Consider the following 24219-nt stretch of genomic DNA (forward strand, 5'->3'; position numbering starts at 1 on the left):
TAATACCTCTTTATGGAGATTTGGATTCCAGCATATGATTTCTTTTTTTCCCCACACTATCTCAAAATTTGATTTGTGTGTATACATATATATAAAATGATAACTCAGCAGATAACATGTTTGGTTTTATTTTGCTTTTATGTCTATATAATACTCCAATCAAATATTATCTTCTTTTTTGTCAAAAAAGCCAGGCTTCTTCAGGAAGCTACTTAGGAATCATTGTTTGAAAGTGAGCAATGTGCCTTTTCATTGTCCAACTTTTCCTCCTTCTGTCTAGGTAGAGGAAAAAAGAAAAAAAGGATTCTCTTCTCTTGAGATTCTCAAGCAAGGTGCAGAGCGCAAACCAGGTACAGAGCTGACTTTCTACCTGAGGTACTTATATGATAACACAGTTTTCTTCTGATATGAATTTCTGTATCAGTAATTGTGGAAACTGGCAGGAGCAGAATTTCCTATCATCCAACTCCCACTTAAGCCAATGAAAGATCTTACACTACTTTAATTATGGGTCTAATTCTGCTACTAGTTCTGTTTTGAACTTAAAAGGGGCTTATGAAAAATAAATGGTGAGGACGGACACACTTTGCAATGACGTGGTCTGTAAATTCCTGTATGCGATGAGTAACCATTGCCACTGGCATAAGCAGATACAGTCCAAAAGGAAATTACACAGTTGATGGCAAGAGCTGGCTAAAATTATAAAGGAAGAGCAACCGGATGAAATGCACATAAATACAAACAATTTGAATGCTCTTGATTTCATACTCAAACACACAATTACGTGTCCTAGAGTATTTTGTAGCAGACAGGTTGGTGCCAGAGTAGTTAAGTCTTCTGCCATAATAAATTTTGCTGCTAAAAGCTTGTAATAGCCTAAACCAAACCTAATGTATAGCCCATTTTTTGTCGTCTTTTGCTGCTGTACCTTTATCTTTGGTTCTGTACCTTAACAGCGTGGCGCTGCAATGAGTGACCTCAGAGGGCTGTAGTTGCGCAATTCACAGAGGAGAGGCCTGTTACACAAAAAAAAAATTTCAAGGTGATTTGAATTCCATTTTGTGTATTCTGTAGGTATGAAGAGTATGCTTCTCTGCTTGTGAATTAAACTCCCAAAAGACTGTGAAGCACCAGAGAGTTGACTGAGGAGGAAGAAGGGGCCTGATTTAGGGAAACTGCAGCTGTTCACGTGTAATGGATAATAGGGAAGATGCTGTGAAAGGAGAAGGAAGCCTAAAAGGAAGCAAAGCCGGTAATAAATCCAGGGGTATTAGCAAAGCTGTGGTAACTGCTATCAATACTTAGAATGTAAGTTAATAGCAAAGTCTAGAAAAAGAAGGCAAAACTATTGGTTATTATGGTATTACAGGTGAAACAGGTGCAACATTTCATAGTAGCATGTGGGGGAGGTGTGTGTGTGTATATATATATATCTGTATATCTCAGTTTTGAGCAGAATGATGAAGAATTAGATGGGAAGTTCTAGAGTATATATCTACATGTTTTAAATATGAAAACTTGGAATTCCCCCATAATTCCTGGTTGTTATGCGAGTCATTTACTTTGAGTCAACAAGATATACTAAGAGTTCTAGTTGTTCAGTGGTATCAGGATTCATTTGTTCAAAGACATTGAACTGCGTGTAAAGTTTCTATAGTGTTACGTTTGCAACTAACTGAACACCAGCTGCAGTCTATATGCAGCCCTATTTCAAAAGCATCTCCCGAATCTCAAAGCGTTTGCCACTCTAACAGTATTTGGACCTATGTTATTCTAGGTGACTGCAATCCCATCCTGTAATTCAGTAGAGAGGCACCTTTCAGGTTAAAACATGACTTAGGAAAGAATCTGGTTTTCAGCTCAGCTTGATTGGCAGGAGAAGGCTTAGAAGAGAACTGGAGAGTTGAAGGGAAAGCTTATAATGTGGCTAGGTAGGGAAATAAAGGCTCGTGTTAGAAAGCGGAATATACAAAGAAACTAACGGGAGAACAGGAATCAATGTAAAGTGGGTAGAGGGAAATCAAACTATTTTGAAGGAAAGAAGAGAATGAATAAGAGGAAATAGTTGTGAGAACTTCCCTGGTTAAGAATTGATACATGCTGCACAGTGCTAATAAGGGATATTTGAAGAGGTGGAGTAATACAAACTGTTATCTTATACCTGCTGAGGATTTTCAGGTGAAAGAGTTGGTTTACAGCAACATGAGGACATAGAATTTCTGCGGCTTTTAGCATGGAGTGTCAGCGGAGGTTTTTGTAGAGCCTTGCAGGTGAGTTGAAAGTGCCACTGCCTCGTATCAGAGTCCAGATCCGCCAAGAAATGCTGAGAACCTATAACTTGCAGGAAATTGTATTGAGATTTTATATGAAAGCTGACATCACCGATTAGCTTGTGTTAGAGGGCTCCTGTAGTGGGTCTAAAGATAGCACTACTAATTAATAAAACTTACCTCTTTTTGCCCATTTTTTACAGGAATGCTTGTGGGAGATTGTTCTGCTCTTAATAGCTCTGTGCTTGATTATTCCCTCCGTTACAAGTTAACACAGAGATAAGGAGGACTTGTACACTGACTTTTATTGTTTTAGATCCTGTAGTGACACAGCATTTATCTTCCACATAACTTGGGCAGTAAATCCCCATAAAGACCATTAGCATCACTCAGTGGTGATCTGAACACAATAAATGTCTGTTACCCATTCCCGTCTGCCTAATGAACCAAATAAAAAAAATGTTAGCAAACACGTGAGCAACAGATACAGTGAGACCTGCTTTCCTATGGCTTGGTGCCTTAACCATAATACCCTCACTTATCTTAGAATTCTCCTGTGCGACAGCGATGCAATACACTTATTTTATGTCCTATGCTCCTTTACCAACTCTTGGGTTCGCAGTTCCTTGCAAGGTAATATCCTGTTCTTCTTCCCATGTTCCCTATCCCAATACAGAAGTGTTAGCTACCCTGGCTCTTCTACCTCCACTCACTGCAAGGCATTTAGCCTGCCCTCATGTCCCCAGTGTCCACATATGCCTGTTCCTCAAGAGAGAGCGTACAGGAGTGGTGACGGTATGTGGCTCCTGCCTCTTGGCTGCTGGTACCGGCTGTTGCCCGTAACCCCTAAGCCGTGCTTTGTGCAAGCCTCCTTAGGCCCTGCGCATCTCTCAGATCTGTAGTCTTCTTCAGATTTGCAGAAATTAGCTAATGGAGGCAAGAATTGCTGAAGCTGTACAGATGGACAGCATGAATGTGCAAGCATGGTTTCCTTAGGGTCCAGGCTACGAGAGTTTGAAGCAGCTGTTTTTCCTTGTTTCTTAAACAGCATCTGAGAGACACGGAGAGCTATGTTCACCAGTCCATCAAGGATGATTGCAGGGTTTAAATGTGGCAAAGCTGGCAGGCTCCAACCTGCTGGTAGCGTAATCATCCCAGAGACAAAAGACCTGTGAAGTTACGGGGTCCATGCTCATCCTGGAGCTCGTATAAACCTGCTAAGGGCTATGGGTGTTACATCCTCGCATAGTTAGCCCCCGCTAGGCTTTGCACCTTCAGGCATGCGTGCCAGTCCACACATGGCTCATAGCGTGCAGGTGTATGTTGGTCAGACATCTGGGTGGACTTGCAGAGGAGAAGCCCCCATAGCTTATCTCCTCCTCTCTCTTGTAGCCGATCAGCTACGGTATGTCATAATAGATACTTAGGCTAGACTTGCCCAATTTATTATAATCATATTTTACTGCTGTAAATAGCCACATAGACATACAGAAAGAGACCAACTAAATTCATCTTTCTAAAACAAAAAGCCTTTCAAAGTTGCTAAAATGCAGTTTTCAGAAAGCACCACATGAAGGCAAGCGTGTGAAGTGAGATCCTCTTCCCAGGGAGGTCATTTGGAGCTCGGCCGGCAGCTTCGGCAGAGCCAGGACGTCACCCTTGGAGGTATTTCTCTTAGAAGACTCAAACATTATGAGTCCCTTAATGTCAATGCTGGAGACTTTGGAAATGAGGTGGTGTGAGATGTTTTGATGACTCACGCTTATTTTTTGGATTATCTGGGAATATCTGGTGGGCGTGCAGGGCTCGAAAGGCCAAGAGGAAGAACCAAACCGCAGACTCCTCTGGGCAAATAATCAGGCGATGACTGCTCCAAAAGGAGCTCTTCACTAGCCAAGGGCTCAGTTTTCCTAGAGCTGATCATTTCTACAGCCCTGGTTTCACTTCGGGTGCATGTGTTTGAATGGTGCAGACTACATACCATCACAGCACAAATGTCAGCGAGGGTTTCGGTTTGCTGCGACACACCTCGCCCGTGGCAAAACCACCGTGTTCAAGGTTAAGTGCTAATAAACCATGATACCGGCTGGGATTGTAACATCTTCTGTATGTACTGTACCTGCGATAGAAATCCTATTAAACGTATTTTTTAGAATTGTTTCTTTAAAACGCGAGTTGTATCAGAGAGATGCGGCTCGGGCAGTGTGAGGCTGTGCCGGCAATCTCCTGGTCCCACTGCCCGTGGGCCAGAGGAGGTTCGGTTTAAAGTTGAGATCAAATTGTCCGTATTTGAAAGTGTTACTACGTTACTTATTGTGGCTAACAGTAAGCGCTTTTGTCGCTGGTGCCGCGCCGTGTGCAGGTGGCAGGGGGGCTGTGAGGAGAGGCGGGGCTCCCCGGAGCCAGGTGCGGCCGGTTCCGGCCGGTTCCAGCTGGTTCCAACAGCTGCGCCGCAGGGCACCGCCCAGCCCCGCCACAAGGCCGGCAGCACAGCACCGCGGGGGAAGCAGCTTTAAGACAAGGGAAAACAGCACCCGGCAGCAAGGGGTGAGCAGGGGGGAAGTGAGAATCTGCCCGGCGAGCCCCTCTTGCAGGAGGCGGTGGCGGATTTGGGGGCGAGGGGGCGACTTTGAGCTTGGGAAAGGGGGTGTGGGGGTGTGGTATGGTGGTGGTTTAATTTGCCTTTGTCTCTCACTATCCAAACCTATTTTAGTTGGCAACAGATTAAATTAATTTTCCCCAAGTTGAGCTTGTTTTGCCCATGATGGCACTTGGCAAGTGATCTCCCTCAACCCGTTAACTTTTTCACTTTAATTTCTCCCCCTGCTGTCCTTCTGAGGAGGCGGCGGGGGGAGAGAGCGGCTGGGTGGGTGCGGCAGCTGGCCGGGACCAGCACGCTGCAGGTATCAATTCCATTTGCACCCAGAACTGCTTTCAGGACTAAATCCAAAAGTAAAACTTTGCAGGAGATACTCTTCTGGTAGGTTAGTTTCCTCTTCAGCCAGTGAACTGACTTTTTGTGCCCTGCAGCTGCATGGTTGTCAGAGCTAATGTAAAGGAAAGACAGGAGCACAGGGCTGAAAGAGGGATGGGGAGGATGGGATAAACTGCTTTTGGCTGATGTTAAATCAGATTAGGTATAAAATGGAACTGCTCCCTCATTGCGCTCACTGTCATTGTTCTTGTTGGATGTTGCTCTTACTGCTTCCAGTCCATCTCTGGAAGTAACTGATACCATGCACTGTGGATGTTGTTGGGAAAAATTCGCCATGTTTACAAAATTGCATTGGTGTCTAATTTTACAGGAATCAACTCTAGCTAAGTGCAATTCTCAATCTGATGAAGAAACGCTTCTAAAGTTTGGAGGCTAGCCCTTTTGAAAGGGAGTGAGCTCCACTCGGAAGGTAAGAGCATGCCGAGTCTTGAGGTAATTAACAGTCAATGTTGTGATATGGTGGCCTTTGAAACTAATGCTATGTGTGTCTGAGGAGGGATGGGAGATTGTTTCAAACCCCATGTTTATATTGTATTAAGGTGTTATGTAGTGTCCATGAAAGAATATTAGCGAACCAAAAGATAAACGATGCCATGGCACAGCAGAAAATGATTTGCAAAATCATTTACAGTTTGAGAACTGCAATCTGGTTCATTCCTCAGGGAAAAGGATGAATGGATAGAAAAAGCATAATTTTTAGTGTCTTCTTTGCATATCAAAAAAGTAGTTTCCCAGGTAAGTTTCTGGAATCCTGACCAACATACGAGAGGTACCTAAATTAGAAAAGAATTCAAAAATAAGTGAACTCCCAAATATACATGATGAACAGAAACACAGGATAAAGTTCAAGGTTAAAAACAATATACAAGGGGTGGAAGGCAACCGGATCATCTTGTTGTCCAAAATGTGACTTGGAGTTTTAAGTTCAGGTATGAGCTAATGCTGTTTTCTTCTTTTGGTGCTTTTCTATTTTGCTTGCTTTTAATTTTGAATCTAAGATGCTTTCTTCCCCCCCCCCGCCCAAAGTAAAAGTATTTTCACCTTAGGTATCTCTAAAGTCACATAAACTCATTTAAAACAAAGATGCTTTTACTTCTGTGGAGATGACAAGCCCAGATAATGTAGTCCATATGGACTAACACTGCAGGGAGCTGGCACCCAAATGTGTTCACGTGTCCTGAGAGAATGGGGTAGGTTTTTAACACTGCCCTATTCTGTGTCTTTAACCTAGTTCAAATTCTAGTCCTTCATCTATTTAACCATGACAGAATGAGCCACAGACCTGCTAGGTGCTCTCATAAATGACACACACAAAGAAGTAAAAGGCTTCCTTTTATCCCTCTTGGAGAGGTAATGAAGAAAACAAGACCTGTTGAATTTTTTTCCCCTAAAACTGAACTGTACTGCTGCACTTGACTGAACCCTGTCCCGAGGATATGTCACAATTTCATCAGGATGCTTTCTGGATGCTACAGCACAATGATTGACAGTCACGGTACTAGGAGTACTAAAGCCTGTTTCTAGCACTCTGATGCTGTTGCCCCTTCTAGCAGTGAGTTAACTGTCAAGGGGCAGCAGAATAATTTGGTGCCTGAGAAAACCCTTGAAGCTTCCATTTTAAGTCAGTCAAAAAGTATTCTCTATAAACTGCATTTTAATGATTTTTAGGAATAATGGTGGCCAGGCTGGGTAGTAAGCTACTCATTTGGAAATCCTAGGTGTGGGGTTTTTTTCATGCGTGCTCCTGTAATTAAGATTTTTATGTATGTGTGCTGTCTTTATGTATGTCTTTGTCCTGTTCGCTGCACTCTTCTCTGTTCCTCTTTCTTCTCTTTTTCCCCAAGAGCATCATTTATCTCAGTTCAGTACTATTAACAGAGCGTAAACGATTAAGTTTCCCCAGTTAAATTAATGTATGTGGCTAGAAAGAATAAAGAACTACAGTCAGTTCCTGAATTGAAAGGAGACTGATGAGTCTCTTCAGGACCCATGCAGGTGAAAGCCTTTACACAGGATTTTTTCCCAGTTAGGGCTAAAATGTAGATTGCTGTGAGCTCCAGCTGGCACAAATCTGGGAGAAACCTGCCATTCCTTGTTCCAGTGATTACAGAACAGTTCGATTCACAATTAAGAACCTTTCAGGTTGGTGCAGAAGGGTGTGGGTTTTTTTTTTTTGTGGTGGGTTTTTTTTTTAATTTTCACCAATTTATTTGCCTTTTTTATTTCTCAGATTTTTCACAACTGGTAAAAATCAGCTGCACAATAATGTAGTTCCAGGCTTACACTGAATATCACCCGAAGAAGCCAGTGCATCCCTGCTGGCAACAGTAGAGCTGGTGAAGGTGACAGGGGGTCCGTGTCCGCTTTCTGTACTGATACAGTTTATTTTTCCTGCCCCACAAATTCTCCATCAAAGATGTCCCTCCATTAGTGCATATGCAGTTCTTTTGCTAAGGACAATGCAATGTTCAAGTAATTTTGCCATAAGAAATCCTATATCCATTATATAAAAGTAGGGCTACAGATACACTGGCTTTTTGGAACAGCCCTTATAACAGAAAGACCACATAAACTTTTGTTTCTTCTTTGCTGAAACCTTTCATGGGCTGGAAAGAAGACACAAGTTCTTTTTCCGTGCTTGGTAACTAATCAATTCTCCTTACCTGAAAATAACAAAAAGGCAAAAGTCTTTCAAATGAGAGCTGACATCTCCTCCTCATCTTAAATTTTCTAATTACGTATATTTCACTGGCGGATAGGCTGCAAGACCTTGTTCTTTGTTAGTTGCGTGCCAATAAGGATACCAAATACATTTTGTTTCAGTCTATCTTGCCAGGAAAAAAAATTGCAGTAACCGTTGACAGTGGATTTTTCCTCCCAGTTTGCTCTTGAATTCACTGTCCATACACATGCGTGCATAAATCCAAGAAGGGTTACCTGTCGTTGACAGTTTCCTGTCCTCCTGATAGCCTGTAACACATCCCTGGTTGCTGGTGAGCTGTGGAGGCTTCATGCTGCACTTTCGGCCTCAGTTTAGGGAAGAGGGTTGAGGACTTTGATCCAACTCCAAGGAGATGATGGGGGGAAGCTCTGTGACATGCTGATGTGTCCTGGCTTTGAAGTATGGGATTAGGCTGGGGGGAAGGAAGAAGTTCTGCACGATGTATCCTTTTGATTTGAAGCTCTGGTGAGTGATGATGTGAGTCCAGCACAGGACTGTGAGGCTCCAGCCCTCTGCTGAAGGGGTATGATGAGCCCTTCTTCTCTCCTGGGACAGAACATCCTCACATGCAGATACAGAGAAATCTTGGGATTCCTACATTCTGGGCTATAGCTTTGTTGACAGACTTATTTTTCACTTTAGCATGCTAAATAGAGTTTGTCTCCTGCTTGGAGATAATTCATCTCTCATTATGTTTAATAATTAGAATTCTGTGCTTGTCTGCTGTTTCCGCCGTGCTTTGCCAAAATGAGCGTACTCTGCTCTGAACAGCTCCATCTGTTGGCATAGCACTGCCACATCGAAAAAAAGGCTAACCCCCCCCAACCCCAGCAGTGACAAGAGCAGCCTTTCTGCTTGGACTGTGAAGAGAAATGATGGGCATGGGGCCTGGTGCACGACCTGCCTACCTCTGAAACCTGCGGGGTAAAACTCCTGCATCCCTGGGCTCCCCTGTGTCTTCAGCATCTTCCGAAATCCGGAGTGCAATGTGTCTTTCTGAGCACGCTGCAGATCTGGGCAGAGATGAGAAGGGAAACTCTGCCCCTTGCACCCTCACACCATTTTCTTTCCTTTCCCAGCCTGGACTCGCTGCGCCAGGAGCAGCCAGCAGCAGCCTCCCAAGGCCTGACGGGCTGTGCTTGCTGGAAACAGAGGAGGTGGAGGTGGCTGGCAAAGCGGAGTCGCTGTGGGGGGCTTGCGGGCCCTGCCCGCTGTGTACGGACAGCCAGAAGGGAGCTGCAGGAGCAGCTGGATTATAAGATGTGGAAAGAGGCAGGAGCCATCCCTACAAAGCTGCCCAGCTGGCAGCTGCAGAAAGGGCAGCTCCATTCCCCTGAGTCCAGTGAGCAGCAGAGCCAGGGGCAGGTCCGGCCCCATGGGAGCTCTGTGCTCACCGAGGGCTGTGCTCAGAAACCAGGGACCGGGGGCCAAGGGCAGTGCAGGGGTTGCTGGGGATGAAGAAAGTGGTGTGGGTGGCTTGGAGGTTGCTATGGATGAACGCGTGGCACGGAGATTGTGAGGGATGAAGAAGTGTTGCAGGAGGTACAGAGATTGCTATGGATTAACATGTGGCATGGAGGTCGCTAGGGGTGAAGAAGTGTTGCAGGTGGCACGGCGGTCGGTATGGGTGGAGAAGTGCTCGGAGATCGCAATGGAAGTAGTGTCGCAGGTGGCGATTGCTATGTCAGACCTGGCCACAGGGGGGTACCACAGACAGAGACACGGTTTCCGTATTGGCACTAACACATGCGGTAACATCACATTGTGCTACTCCATATCCCTTCCTGCCCCTCTGCTACACGTGTGCTCGAGAGTGAAGGTGTGAGCATGGTTCGTGTCTGAGTTGGGCAGAGCGTCAGCCTGCTGTGCCTTTGTCTATAAATCCTTGGTGGTGTTTTCTCCCCTGGGCTGTTGGGAATGCATTCCCAGGATTAAGCCTTCATGTTCTTGAGGTGTTAGCAAAGAGCTGTGACTGCTGTGCCATTGCCTGGCACATCGACTGCGGAGACCAAGCCCACTTCCCAACCTGGCTTCGTAAAGACGATGAAAGTAAAGCAGTCTTTGCAAAAACTGTGTTGCTCAGGGAGGTTGAAATTCAACACATACTTCTTTCTGTTTGTAAGGACCTAGAGTTCAATGCTGAGCGCCAGTAAATTCAGTCATCTCCCTGGTGGCTCTGTACACGCTGGGCTCAACGCTGTGGCTGTGTTTGAGCAGCTGCACAGCTTGCACTAGGCATGAATAAGGCTGGCACCAACGAGGGCAGCTTCAGGTAATTATCCAAAGCTGGAGCCATTTAAAAAAATCAAGGTTACAAACATGCTCAGAAGCAAACAGTATGGTTTGCTTCAAGTATAAACCTTGTATGGTTTATATGAGTTTCTGCTTCAAAGAAAGTACTATCTGCCTTCTTGAAAGTGGTGTCTTCTTCCAGCTGCTTGTGCTGTAGGTATGAACAGGTTTACAGAGCATCCAGTGCTTGACATCAAATATTGGATGTTTTCGGTATTGAAACCTTTTATATGTGGCCTGGTCCTGAAGCAAGAATGAGGCTTTATTCATTGTACATGCTTATTACTTGTTTTTAAAATCAGATATTCAGAATATCAGAAAGCAGTATTCTTTTTATGACGAGGGTAAATACTCTAATTTTTTGGTGGAGGCTTTTTTTTTTGCCTCCATAAAAGGCAAAAGAAATCTACTAGCTAAATAAATGCAAACACTTTGTTTCTCATGCTATCAAATGCAGCATGCAATATGATCCAGCCTCATTTGTGAAGGAACAGTTCTAGTCACACAGATGAAAAATTATACTTAAAAGGCAAAACCAAACAAAACTGTGTAGCTTGTTTGCTTATCTTCAGTTGTGATTGTCCTTTGGAGACCGAAGCCTGGCCCGGAGTTGACATAACGCAAGATAGATTGCTTCTATGGACTTCAGTGGGAGTTTGGATTGAGCTATGTGATGTTGCAAAACTATAAATGCCTCTCAGGAGGACATGAGTATAAAACTTATTCATGATGGAAAAAGTGGGATATGAACACTGCGGCAATTGCTTCAGATTCCCAGATTTCTCTGCCTTGAAAAGGTGTATCTGCAGATTCATGTTGAAGGTGGCCTCTGCCAGAGGAGGACAGGCAAGCAGGATTTGAGGTTTCCCTGCCAAGGAGGACACCCCTGGGTGCTATGTTACTGCCCCCTGACATGGTTTGAGTTGCTTTGGCTCGAGTGCGGGTACAGCCATCTTGGGAATAGTGGCAGCCCTCAGCAGAAATCCTCCCTGCACTAGTCAAGGCATCGGCATTTAGCAGACACGGGGCTGCTGTGGGTGTTGGATGCTCACATGCAAGCAGGGACCCACCCTGTGGCCTCAGCAACACGTTGGCCGTGTAGTTGAGAGTTCAGAGAAGAGCAGTATCCCTTCTTTGGCAGATGGGAGGTAGAGATTCAGCAATGTCAGACAGAGAAAATTAAGCAGAATTTAGCTGTGTGCCCCCAGAGCAGCTTGCTTTTTTTTTTAATATCCCTTCTCGCAGCACTGGTTCAGTCTCGAGTCTGACATTTCAAACCAGTGGCTTGTCAACACTAAGGCGGCAACATAACAGTTTGGTCTCCCTGCTATTAACGCAGACTTTCCTCCTGGGAATTAAAGGAAAAGAAAGGAATGAGAAAGCTGCTCTCCCTTACTCTCTTGCTGCAGCCTCCCCATGTTGGGAGGCAGGCTGCTCTGCTGGGTTCTAACTGCAGTAGCTTTGCTGGGTGCTTTCACAGCTGCCCGATGTTGCTGTGTAATTTCCAGCCTCCTGCAGGACGCTCGGCACTTCTGCAGCCTGAGATGGCTATGCCCATAGGGTTCAGAACTCATTCTTCCTGAGAGGCGGGGTTGTAAAGAGACAAACGCCAGTTGCAGCTGTGGGTGTGTTTCTCGAAGGTGCTTGGATGACATTATGTTGGGAGCTTGAGAGGAATGAGGAGTGGAGTTGGCAGAGTACCTTGTAGATGAGGAAGAAAAGAGGAAAACTAAAACTGAGTTGCTTTCACTTCAGAAGCTTTTGGGTTGTGTTTCTAACAAATGGAAGTTCCGATCAGAGAGAGCAGCTATGTCCTCCAAACAGCCCCAAATTCTGCCTCTTTGCTGAGCTACCCTAACCGATTTGCAGCAGCCTTGAGATGTCTTCACAGTTTGAAGAAAAACCACTACCAGGGCTTGGGAAATGTGAGCGAGTCTGACTTTGGTTATGGAAAAGCTACTAGGCAGAAGTATGAAAAGCTTGCTGGTAAATCATTTACAAGAAAATATCTTGCTCAGCATGGGGTTTGCAATGAGGGGGTCATATTTAATGACCTGCTTCAAATGTTATTATAAATCATTACTTCCTCACCAGCTAAATCACGGCTGCCTAATACTCTGTGCTCTCCTGTAGAAATGTCACTAACTCATGAACATGCTGGAGTTTGGAGCCACGTGGCCCTGTGGGATGGAGGGAAGTGCAAGAAACATGAGGGGCTGTCAGGTGTCCCAGAGGGGTGATGCCTGTCCCTGACTCGGCCGCACAGCTCTTGTGTTTTCATAGCACCGTCCGCCTCTGCAAAACGCAAGACCTTTGGGAGCTTTTTGACAAGGCGCTAAACTTGAAGTAACCTAAATGAAAGCACGTCCCTGGTGCAGAAGCAAGAACGGTTTTCAGGAGGATAAACAAAGTGAGTGTTTAGCTTTGGTTGAATGATGCCTTTGAGTTACGCAGGGAAACTTCTTCCAAGCTGCTTAACAGACCTCATCCCCACCTGGGACGGTCAGCAGGGCTTTGCCATAAACTGCTTCAGGGCCACTCCGGGCAAAACCTCCAAATTCTCCTTGGATTATGTACACTCTGCAACAGTTAGAGGGGCAGGAGTGATGGCAGTCCACAGGTGCATGGCTGCGTGGCCAGAGGGATGTCTATGTATGGCGGGGGGGGAAAACTCCCTCCCTTTGGAAAACGAACATTTCACCTCTGAAAGGCAACAACCACTGCAAACATGGGGGTATGCAAGTCCCACATCTATTTCTTGACTGAAGATGCACTTTGTGCTGGAAGGAGGCTGCTTTCACCTATTTATTTTACACAAAGAAATGGTGCAGAAAGACCTCAGGGCAGTCTGTCTGCGGAGGCAGTAAGTTCTTAGAAAAGCATGCAGCAATGCAGATGTCAGCAGAGAATTGGTAGCTCGTTACTTTTTTTCTACCTTTAGATCATTACTTTAAAAGAAATCCCTGTGCATCGCATATTCTTTGTCCTTGCTGCCTGTGTGAGAATCACAGTCAGCAGTTCTGTAGGTCATTTAGATTTTACAGTAACAATATGCAAGTGAAAGCAGTAGTTCTTTTGGTGGATATGTTTAATGCAATAGTGCTTTTACACTTTAAAAAAATGAGAGGAAAGAGCTTTAATATTATCTCTTCAGTCCATAGTAAACATAAAAACCAAAGTCAAAGCATATTTAAGATCTTAGTCTTTCGTGACAGAACTGTCTTAGCCAAGGAGAGGGAATAGGGCTTGTGATCTGGCTTCAAAGTGAGTGAGTGGACAATTTTGGATTTGGGGTGAAAGTGGAGTAAGAAGGTGGGGAGGATTGTGTGAATGGGGAAATGAAATCTTCAGCAGAATCACAAGTACCATAAATATAGCTGTAAGAAGGCCCAGAGACCAGTGAGGGACTTAACCTGGCTGGGCTGTCCTATTCCCCACACAGAAACTGAGACTGGTGCTTGCCAAGTGTGTGTACATCGTTGTGTGTTTTCCTCAATCTCTTTTTTTTTTTTTTCCCCCCCCGCCCTCCCTCTTTTATGCATGAGTAAGATTTTAATTTTAGAAGAAATTCTGGTAGTCTTTTGTGGGCAGTTTGGAGGAGGAGAGATGAAGGTTGGTATTTTTGTTTCTGCGTACAAATGCAGGGAAGTTTGAGCTCAGCTGGCAAGGCCACCATCAGACGGGTGTCACAAGCCTGGTTTGCATTTAACTTCCCATGGCTTTATTGAGAAGGGAGTATTCAAAGTCACGGTGCATGGGCAGGCGCAGAGCTCATACTATTCATACAGGTTTGTCTGCATGTGACTTGTACACTGATACACTGTACACTGGTACAATTCATGCAGTGTTTTCTCACCTTACCTCCTCCACCATACCACACTAGACCTGCTTGCGTGCCTGTCACTCTAGTGAAAAAGTGGCTTTGCAGTCCCAGGTCACTTCCCTCACTCATGGTTGGACAGGAGGGCTCCCAGCTCCAGCTCCTACTGCAGTGTGGCTCTGTGTAAGCCAAACCTGATAGAAAGTATGCAAATCTGCTTGTACATTTTGCAGCTCTGGATGGGCCAGCATCTGCCTGGATTGTAGAGGAATCTCGCTGACCAGAGGCCGAATTTCCTTCATGTTGTGCTGCTTCGATACTACTGCAAGGGGCTCATCTAAGAGTGGGATGATCTTTTGATGGGTTTAACCACAATGAATCAGGTAACTGAACTGATCTCGCTAGTCCAGATGGGGACCCAGGGCACCTGTACCAGTGTCTGGCGTGAAAGCAGAGAGAAAATAGCACAGGGTTTCTTCTGAATCCTACTCCAGTGACCAACGCTGGAGTCCAAAAGACACCCCTACCCACTCTGTTTGTTTGTTCAACACTTGTACACCCCTGTTTACTTACTGACACAAGGGAGATTGGCTCATTTGGCAGCCTCTAATGACAGCTTAAGGCTCACCACCCTGTACTAATTCTGTGGTGTTAAAAATACAAGTTTTTCCAAATGAGGAGCGACAGTAAGTGGATGCAGGGAATGGCTCTTCTCTAATTCACAGTGTGTTTGCTTTGTCCCACACCTTTGTTTTGGAAGTTGCTGTTTTTGTAGAAAATGAGTACAAAGCTGGGTAAGAATAACTCAGCTCTTTTTACATATGTTTTCTGGGGATTATCATGTTGGCTGAAAAACAAGCTACTTCTCACAGCCAAAAATGTGAACTGGAAGTGAGGCCAGGAACCATTGATTAAAAGATGAACAGAGGCCTTTCAATTAAGATTGGCCATACTGCCGTAGGATGGTTATTACTGGTCAGATACTTCCTGAAATGCTCAACAGCTCCCATAGAGTGGTGTCAGGAGCTAAAATCAGCAACATTTCTGTGGGGTTTTTAAAAGTAATTCTTACTCTGTTCCGTCAGCCTCTGTATCAGTGGTGGTCAGTACTTTTCCCTACATTGGTACAACGGGAAATAACCAGAAGAATAGTAAATGAGCTATTTATAAAGATGTACTGCAATGCACACTCATCTGCTTCTGATGAGAGGTTCTGGCCATCAGCAAAACCGTGAGGGATTAGAGGAGAAAATGGCTTTGTGTTTAATTTTGTACTTTGACTGTTAAGCTACAGCATTTGACCTAACGCTGTTCCAGTGTCTGAGCCTCAGAGGCATTTGTGCGGGTGAGACTTCCTGGGTTGCTCTTACCCGAGTAGTGAGGTCAGATGAATGGATGGAGGGGTCCTGTGCAACACATTAAATAATAGCTGTTTGTGGTGGGCGTTTGCCACTTCCACTCACAACTGAAATCTCTTTGGTTTAACAAAGGATTTTGTGTGCCACTCCCTTTAACCCCCCTGTAAGTAAGTAGTACGCAATATGTATTTGCTGTGGACCTGCAGGCTGCAGAAGGATTAATCATACTCTTGTATTTTCAGTTGATGCCTGCTCTATTGGTATGGTGGTCTTGTAGCACTTTTAAAAGACTTGGGAATATTTGGTGAAGTTTTTCTTTAATGGAAGTAAATATTGACCTTCAGTGGGAGTAGGCAGCCCTTTGTGTTGTCTGAAGTTGAAAGTCCTTTGCTAAACGAACAGTGTATTTGAACTCCTTTCTGTGGTTTATCTGAGACAGTCATTTAGTGTTGCATCACCGTTGGGTAGTTTGACTTATATCCATCTTTAAAAGTAACTTGCTTATCCATTCAGGTCTGAATTGGTTAAACCAGGTAGACATTGCTGTTGTGGTGATAAAGAAGCAGTGTCAGGTCCTGGCCATGGCTGGGACCTCTCTATCTGGGGATTTGGCTAGTGAGGGCCCTGCTGTGCTCTCGTGTTTATGCACACTCAGATTTATCGAAGAACAAATAAAAGTGCCACTTGGCCTCCAGCGTATTCTGGTGATTAGTATGTGGTTGTGTTTGGGATGAATAACCACCTACAGCAACTTGCTCCCTCTCACTGAAGAATTTCCTCTCCCACCCCAGGTGTGTTTCTGCCAAAGTTAACCTGAAATAGGCTTACAGTGGCTTTGTGGGCCTCTGGGTTTTAGTATCTTCTCATGATGTGATGGAGAGGCATGGATGGTCACTGAGGTTTTCTACGGGAGCTGGCTGTATGCTGTAAAAGGTGTAGACTTGTGTCTATAGGTCTGTAATCAGGACTGCCATTTAACGCTGCTTTTGGGGAATATAGGCTCAACCAAAGCAGCTGTGACCAACACTAGCTACCTCTGTCTCTCCTCACTCTTCCTCAGCTTGGACATTGGGGCTTTTTGTGCCCTAGCGTAGTGCGAGCAAAAACTAATTACTATTCTGTGAGGCAAATAAGCATGTATGCACACATGTGAATTATATGGTGAACCAGATGCCCTTCTCCAGACAGCGTTCTGAAAAATTACTTCATATAGGAAAGTTGTATTTTTCACGTCTGACTCTTGAACATTGTGTTTCAGTTACATGGTACTTTCTGTAATGAGCAACGAAAATTCAGGCACAAGAATATAGTGTGTGTTTGTTCCATGAAGAGCTGGGACCATTTTGATATTTTGCAAAAAAAAAAAAAAGAAAAGCTCATTTAATACCAGTCCAGCTATTTATACCTCTTGCACAAACTTAAACATAACAAAAAATGCAACATAACTCATGAAGCAAAGGAGTGTCTTTGCCAAGTGTAATATTTGTATTTGGAAACATGGTCTATATTGTATGAAGCAGTAGCCTTCTAACTGCCTCCAAGGTTTCTTTTGGCTGATGTTTATCCAAACAGTCTTGCTCTTCATTCATTTTAATGGCTGAAAGGGAGTTGAGTGTTTTTATACTGTGAGACTGGCACGGCTCAGTCTCCGCTTTTTCGACTGGCGCCGAATGCCCTCCTCTGCTCACTTAGGCGAGCATGGTGCAGTGAGCCTCACAGCATGCTGACAGTGGGCCCCAGGCACAAATGCATGCCTGTTCTGCCGCTCCTCAATTACATCCCAAAATTTTGCACACTAATATCTCTTATTCTGCCTTTGATTTTGCCCTACGTGTTCTGCGGATCCGGTACGATGGAAACGCAAGAGTGACGTCGCCCTTGTTTAAAGGAGGCAATGCCCTTTGCTGTCATGGCTGTGGGCAGCTTGAGCAAAACCACTGGATGGGGGAGAGGTGCTTGCACCGGTGCCACAAGGGAGGGGAGGACTTCAGGGAGTTTGGAAGGTTTCCCCCTTGGAAGAGTCCATGGGCTGCTGCTCTGAAGGTGATAGTGGTCAGGTGGAGAGTGGGAAATGCGTTGTCCTTTCTTTTTAACTACCTGATGTGGTAAAATGTGAGCCCTTCCTTACCGCATATGTGAGGCTGGCATCTTTGTTACTCTTTTCCCCTCTAGAAGAGGTTAGCAAATACTCCCCCTTCTTTTTTTCCCCTCTTTGAGTTCTCTATTTAAAATAATAATAATAGTTAATAATAATAATAAAATCTAACAGAGGTATTGTTGTCTGGGCTACGGGACTGCATTTAAGCCTTATCACTTTGGTAAGCTTCCTTCATTTAGGGACCTACATATGAAGTTAAGCACATGCCTAAATGACTGCAGGACGAGCTTTCTAAATCCTTGCCCTGGAGAGCCTAAGATGTCAGGATGTATTTCAAGGGGGCTCTTAAAGACAAAAGAACTAAACTTTTGGGAATGGTACAGTTAGGAATAAGGTACCATTGCCACACAAAGCAGCGGGAGCACAGAGCGGGGAAGACATGAGTCATCAAATGTGAGTCAAAGAGACATATTAATAATGGAAACTTTGGAAGAAACAAAGACCAAGCCACATTTCCCCCTCTACTTTTCCCATCCGTCAGTTATGTAGCGCGTTACCATAGGCCTCACTGGTCCTGACACTATCACAGCAGCCATTTCTTCATGCGGATGAGTTGTTCCTGAAAAATGCAGTTGGCACAGACCACTCTTATTTTTCACACAAGGAATGCAGGTCTTCCTGTTCCACATATTTTTCTTCAATGAGCGTAGTTATTGTTGTCACTGGGAGGAAAATCCTCCGTCTGTCTGCTAAAATACTTGAGAGGGGGAGATAAAGCATGAAATCTTTTTGTTGTGGCTGAGGATTTCCTCTGTGAGCCTCTGCTTCAGTGATTCACTGCTCTTTTCCAAAAGAAATGCAAAGCTGGGATGGATATTAATTACCATTTGCAGTCCCGGCCTAAATCCTTAGCTGGTCCAACTCAATTGTTTGCTGGCACCTATGAAGGAGATTTAGGCCTGGCCTTGGTGGTCAGAGCTCAAGTGTGTGCCACCTCCTCCTCCTGCTCTGGGATCAGGGATGTGCCATCATGCAGCCTTGGGAGCGCTGTTTGGTGCCGTTGGCACTGAGGGGCATTGCCGAGTACGGGGCATCGTTTGTGCTGTCCCCTTCGGTGTTTGCATGGCAAAGCTGTAGGCATTACCTGGCAATCTCTCTTCGGAAGTCACCTGCCAATCTGTATCACAGCATGGTGCCTGCTTTTGTATTATTTTTTTTTTTCAGTGCAAGCAAGCTATGCAGCTGATGGAGTCAGAATAAATTTTGGCAGGGTTGAAGCAAAAGAATAGAGGCAAGTGTTCTGATTTTTCTCTAAAGTTAGAGCTATTGTTCATCTGGGCAACTTTTTGTGTATGAAATGAAGGCAGAGATCCGTGTTTTGGGGGAGAGCCACACTGTGGATAAGTGTAAAGGAATTCTGCCACAGCTTGGCCATGAATTATATGTTGTCTGAAGGATTTAACAATATCACAAAGTCCATCGAGAACAGGAACACTCATTTTCCTATCTTTTTCTGTCAGCAAAATGAACAAGCGATTTAGCTTCCTTAAAGAAATTCCATCCGGTAGCTGTGCCAGTTCTGTCTTCCTCATGTTCGTGTGCGTTTGCTTTGTTCCTGAGTCCCAGATGGATTTCTGAAAATGGCACAGGGTTGCCAAAGTGCATCTGAAGGCACATATCATCAGTATGCACAAATTGTAAAGAATGCAGCCCCTGGAGCGATGTATGATTTCATCAAAAGTGACTTTCCAGCTACGCTGAAACCTTTCATGTCTCTTGTGCAATCTGCAATGCTAAAGCAAACAATTTGAGTGCCAGATTGTCATAAGTATCTGAATACTTCAACTTATTAAAGGGCCACAATCTTATCAAATCAGAGAAAATATGAAATCTCAAAGAAGATTAAGCTGCTATAAATACACCCAGGTAGATATAATCAATTTCTCTCCCCTAACAAAAAAAAAAACCCCAACACCCAAACATTTTTAAATCTATCAAGGATTGCTAATTAAAGCACCAAGGTATACTTGCCAAACCTTTGTGTTTCTGGAGCCCTTGGGCCACATATTTTTGTGCGGTGTTGTGCTTCTGGTGGCATTGGTGTTTTTTCGGTGTCTCATTTGGGAAGGAGTGAGGACATACTGGATTTTTGATGGATCTGTATAGTGTTACTGCCTATTTTTTGGTTTGGATATGGTAGCCTATATAATCTTCGGTTATGAAAACAATAAAAAATAACAGAGGAAAAAGTAGATTCTGGGTGAGTTACGGAAAGTTTTCAAAAGGGTAAGTGGGCAGTAGGGAGGTTTACTCTCTAGTATACATTGAAACTGAAATGAGTGCAGGAGTTTGTTGGAGCTGGGGTGCACAGGGACAAAAATGTAACACAGTTGCTCTCTCCCAGTTACTCTCTGCAGTGTACCCTTGCAGAGAAACCCCCTTGGGTTTGGGCGCAGTGTTTTGTGGAAAATGAGGAAGTGACGAGAGCAAGAGAGAAAGTGCAAGCCTAGGAGAGACAAGAGTAAGGGCTTGATGCAGTAACAACCTCCGTCCATGTAGAGGATGGCTGCAAGGAGAAAGGGAAGGTGTTGCTCTCCATGTCTGTTAGCCACAGAAAAGGGTGCATGGCCTTTGAAGCAGAAGGAAGGAGGCTTCTGCAAAAACTTGCTGTTGGGGAAGATAGCTTGCCTAGATGTGGAGCAAAACCTCCATCAGTGGAACCTTCTCAGAATATATTGAACAAATCTCTGCTAGAAACACTGTGTTTGACCTGCTTTAAGGCAGGACAATGCGCTGGGCTTCCTTGTGAGGGCTGCTGGAGCCCAATTTTTCTCATTAGTAGCAGTGCTGCAGCCACTGAGTCCTGCTGTGGTGCCTTTTCGTAGTGCCTAAAAGAGAATGTCGTCTCAACACTGGAACTTGGATATGGTGCCTGCATTTACACCCTTCCCCTCTCTCCCTTTTTTCAGGCTTTTGGGAGCAAATCTTAAATGCTGGTCAAGTTTCAAGACAGGAAATTAAGTAGGTAACGTCATAACTTTGCCAGCTGATTGATTTTGAAAGAGTGAACTCGCGATGAATTCCATGCAGGCTCTTTTGGTAAAGGCACCATCTCCTCTTCAACTCAATTTATGGCGTCGGTATTTTCATGGCACTTTTCTTCAGCTTAAAAGGAGATTTTTATGAAGACACTTCAGTCTCTCGCTCACCTTCTCTCGCCTTCGCTCTCTTGCTTGCTCTTTCGCGCGCTCTTTCTCCCCCTACCCCCCTTTTTAAAAAAAAAAACAAATTAGGAAGGTTTTTTGTGTTCAAAGGCAGTGCTTATATTCTGGTTGGAAACTTCTTTTTTTTTTTTCTTACTGAGGATTTCAGCTGGATCAGCTTCCTGAGTTGAATTGCTGAATTAACACCAGGGTGAACGCAAGGGCTGTCAGGAGAGAGGCAGTGAGCACATCTGGCTGGAGGCAGGGGGTAAGGAAAAGAGACAGTCTGGGTGAGGAGAACAAAGCGGATCCCTGGTTGCTTTTCTGAGGGTCTACCTACACAACCAAAGGAGCTTACAGCTGTGGGGTGGAAACTTATGAGCAATGGCAAAGTATAGGCACAGCTGTCCCCGGAGCTGAATTTAAGCCACAGCTTTTGTTTTCCTTCCAGACCCTGTGGGGACATGAGCAGGTCCCTCTCTGAGGTCGAGACATCTCTACCACAGCAGCGGCACCTGCAGGTGCTTGTTCCCCCTTTCCTCTCCCCCTGTGCTGCTCCACAGGCAACCTTGTCTTTCCCAAGTTCAAGCCTGTTGATCAGGCCCCATGCAGAAGAGGAGCAGGATCCAGTCCTGGCGAAAGGCTGCCCGCCCAGCTGTGGCTCCTGTGGTCGGGCAGATGTTTGGTGCTGGCGAAGGCTTTATAATCCGCTGAGCGGGGCAGGGGGAATCAGAACAATGCTGCCCAGCTTGAGCCAGGCCATGCTGCAGCACTTGCTTCTGTGCTTTTGGCATCCTGCAGTCAGTGCTGTTTGCAATCTTCTCACTGGCAAAGGTGTCCTGTGCCAGTAGCTTTTGTTGGTGGAGCTTTAGGGGTGCTCATCCCTCTTCCCCTCCCTTCCCCTTTTCCTAATTTATATTTTGAAAGGGGCTGGGGGACAGGGGTAGTGAGAAGGCGGGTTGGGAGCTGATGTGGCCAGCGAGGCAGGAAGAGACAGCACTGTATCCGAGGAAGGTAGGCGGGACTCACGGCTCCCCATTTTTTGGCCAAATCCTGACCGGCAACAGAGGGAGCTTTATCACTGGTGTGGCCGGGGAGGTTGCGTGCCAGTTGTGTCCCCACCACTGCATCCGTACCTGATGTTCGCTTTGTTGCTCTGTGGCTGGTTTGCGGCCCATACCTGCACAGGCCGTCAGCCTGAGCCCTGGCTGGCATCAGGTGGGAGGTGATGGATGGCGGCAATGCCCCCGCCACCCACCCATGCCCATCAGAAGGGCTTTGCCAGACCCAAGCAACCCTCCGTGAAGAAGATGCATGTCCTTTGTGCTTTCATCATATGCATGCTTACACAACTGGCTTTGTGACTCATCCTTTTGGCTTCTGCAATTGCATTTAATAAACTGAAGGCTGAGGTTTCACCCCACAGAGAACAAAGCCCTCCTGGATGCAGGACGACGTATCATCCAGCCGCCCCGCGAGCGGCGCATTCCTGAGAGCCGCTGAGAGCAAACGTCTGCACTGTCGGCACCAGCTGCGTGCACCCTGTTTCATACTCTTCGAGGCACGGAGGGTTTGTACGTGTGCTGCTTTGAGGTGTGGAGAGTGTTTATGGGCACAGGCTTCTGCCTCGCACAACCTGGTGGCTGCTAAGTTTCTGTCTAAACTAATGGTCAGTACGAGACATAATCACTGAAAACTTAGAAAATATCCGCATTAAAATCACTTACGTTCCAGTGATCTTCCCCAGTAGTGCTTATGCCTTAAAAAGTAAGACAGAGATATACGGGAAAAGTGATTTACAGTCAGGTTCCGGTTTTGCCACAGCCCTTTCTGTCTGACTTTGGCCGGGTTAGTTCTCTTGACGCCATAAGTTTCCCTAAAAATCATGAGGATAATATTAATTTTCACACTTTAAAGCTGTGGGGAGAATTAGATCATTAATATTTGTAGTAGCTGAGACTCCTGGGAAGGACTTGGGAGAGGTTTTGCGTTGTGGCGTAGAAACATAGTGAGTATGGAGAGCATCGCAACCCATACCGGATTACGGTTGTGGTCCTGCAGCCTAAGCCTGCCTGTCCCACCTGCAGGTGTGTAGGGGCTGACTTGCTCATAAGAAGCATCAGCACATAATTGCTTTTGGTTTTAACATAATGCTCATTGAGAAAGGCTGTATTAATGGAAAGGCCCCAGCTACTTCCCCGTTTTTTTCTGGAAATTCTGCCCGCGGTGGAGGAATGCTCTCAGGAAGGGGTTGTATGAGCTTTGCTATATGGGTATAGTTAAGCTAACAGCTCGTAGTGCCCTGGAGCCCTTTCAGTTATGTGCCAATAATCTAATGAAGTTTGCATTACCATTGCCTATGGTTATAAGCAAGTTCCTTTGCATGGAAGTGCTAAAAAGCCTCACCCATATGTGTTTGTGTGGGATCACCAAGAAGCAGCACAGCCTTTATGTTTGCTCAGGCTTTGAGCTCTTTGTCTGACAGCGCCAGTTACAACTGGCTTTTGCACTGGGGCTGCTTGTCCATGAGAATTGAACTGGGACGGTCAAGTGGTCCCGGTTAGCTATGGCCTGGTTAGCAATGGTGCCAAGAGAGCTGATGTTGTTTCCTTTCTGGGGACAATCTGAAATAGTGCGAAATGTGCAATGCTTCTTTGGCCATTTCTTACTTTTTCCTCCCGCAGTGAAACCATCTCACTTTTCTTTACGAATTTCTTCTGTTGCTGGGCGCAGTGCCAGAGTGGGTGTACAGGTGAGGAGCTCCAGCGCCAGGTGAAAGGGAACCGATCGGCTGTCAGCAGATGGCTGCCCAAGGAGGGAAAGAGCTCGTAGTCCCGGCACGGGACTGGGGAGGCCAGGTGTTGGGACACTGCTTCGGTTTTGTTATAGGCTCCTCTGTGAACCCCAACAATGAAAACTGCCTTGTATTTCCAGTGCTTTGCTTCCTAAACCATTTGCTTTGCAAAACTATTGTAGAGTTTGATTCACAAAAGTGCTCTGAGGCCTTGGGTGTGAAATATTATGACAAAAGAAGGCATTCCAGCTCTTTATTACATCGCACATTTTAAATCATGGAAAATTGGTCTAAAATACAATAAAGTTAGCATAAAAAGGAATGCTTTCCAGTTGCCTGTCAGGATCCCTTCAGTCTCATAACTGTTTTCGTGTGAAGCAACGAGTGTAATGCTTGTTGATAGTTGTTTGTTCCCTTGTTGTCTCGAAGTCGCTGGAAGCAATTTACAAGTTACTCTTGCTCAACGTCTAGGAAGAGAAGAGAATGGAAAATGTTTACTTGTTTCTTTTTGTTAAAGAGTTCATTCCCAAAACAACGGACTGGGCTAGAGACGATTTGAACCTTGCTGTTGACTTTGGAGGGTGAAGGATCTGGCCCTTTGTATCTCCACTGCTCGCCATAGGTGGCACTGAGCAGAAATGTGGGTGTCAGGCCCATATGCCCATTG

Source organism: Phaethon aethereus, assembly GCF_964289735.1.
Source record: "Phaethon aethereus genome assembly, chromosome: 3".
NCBI lineage: Eukaryota > Metazoa > Chordata > Aves > Phaethontiformes > Phaethontidae > Phaethon > Phaethon aethereus.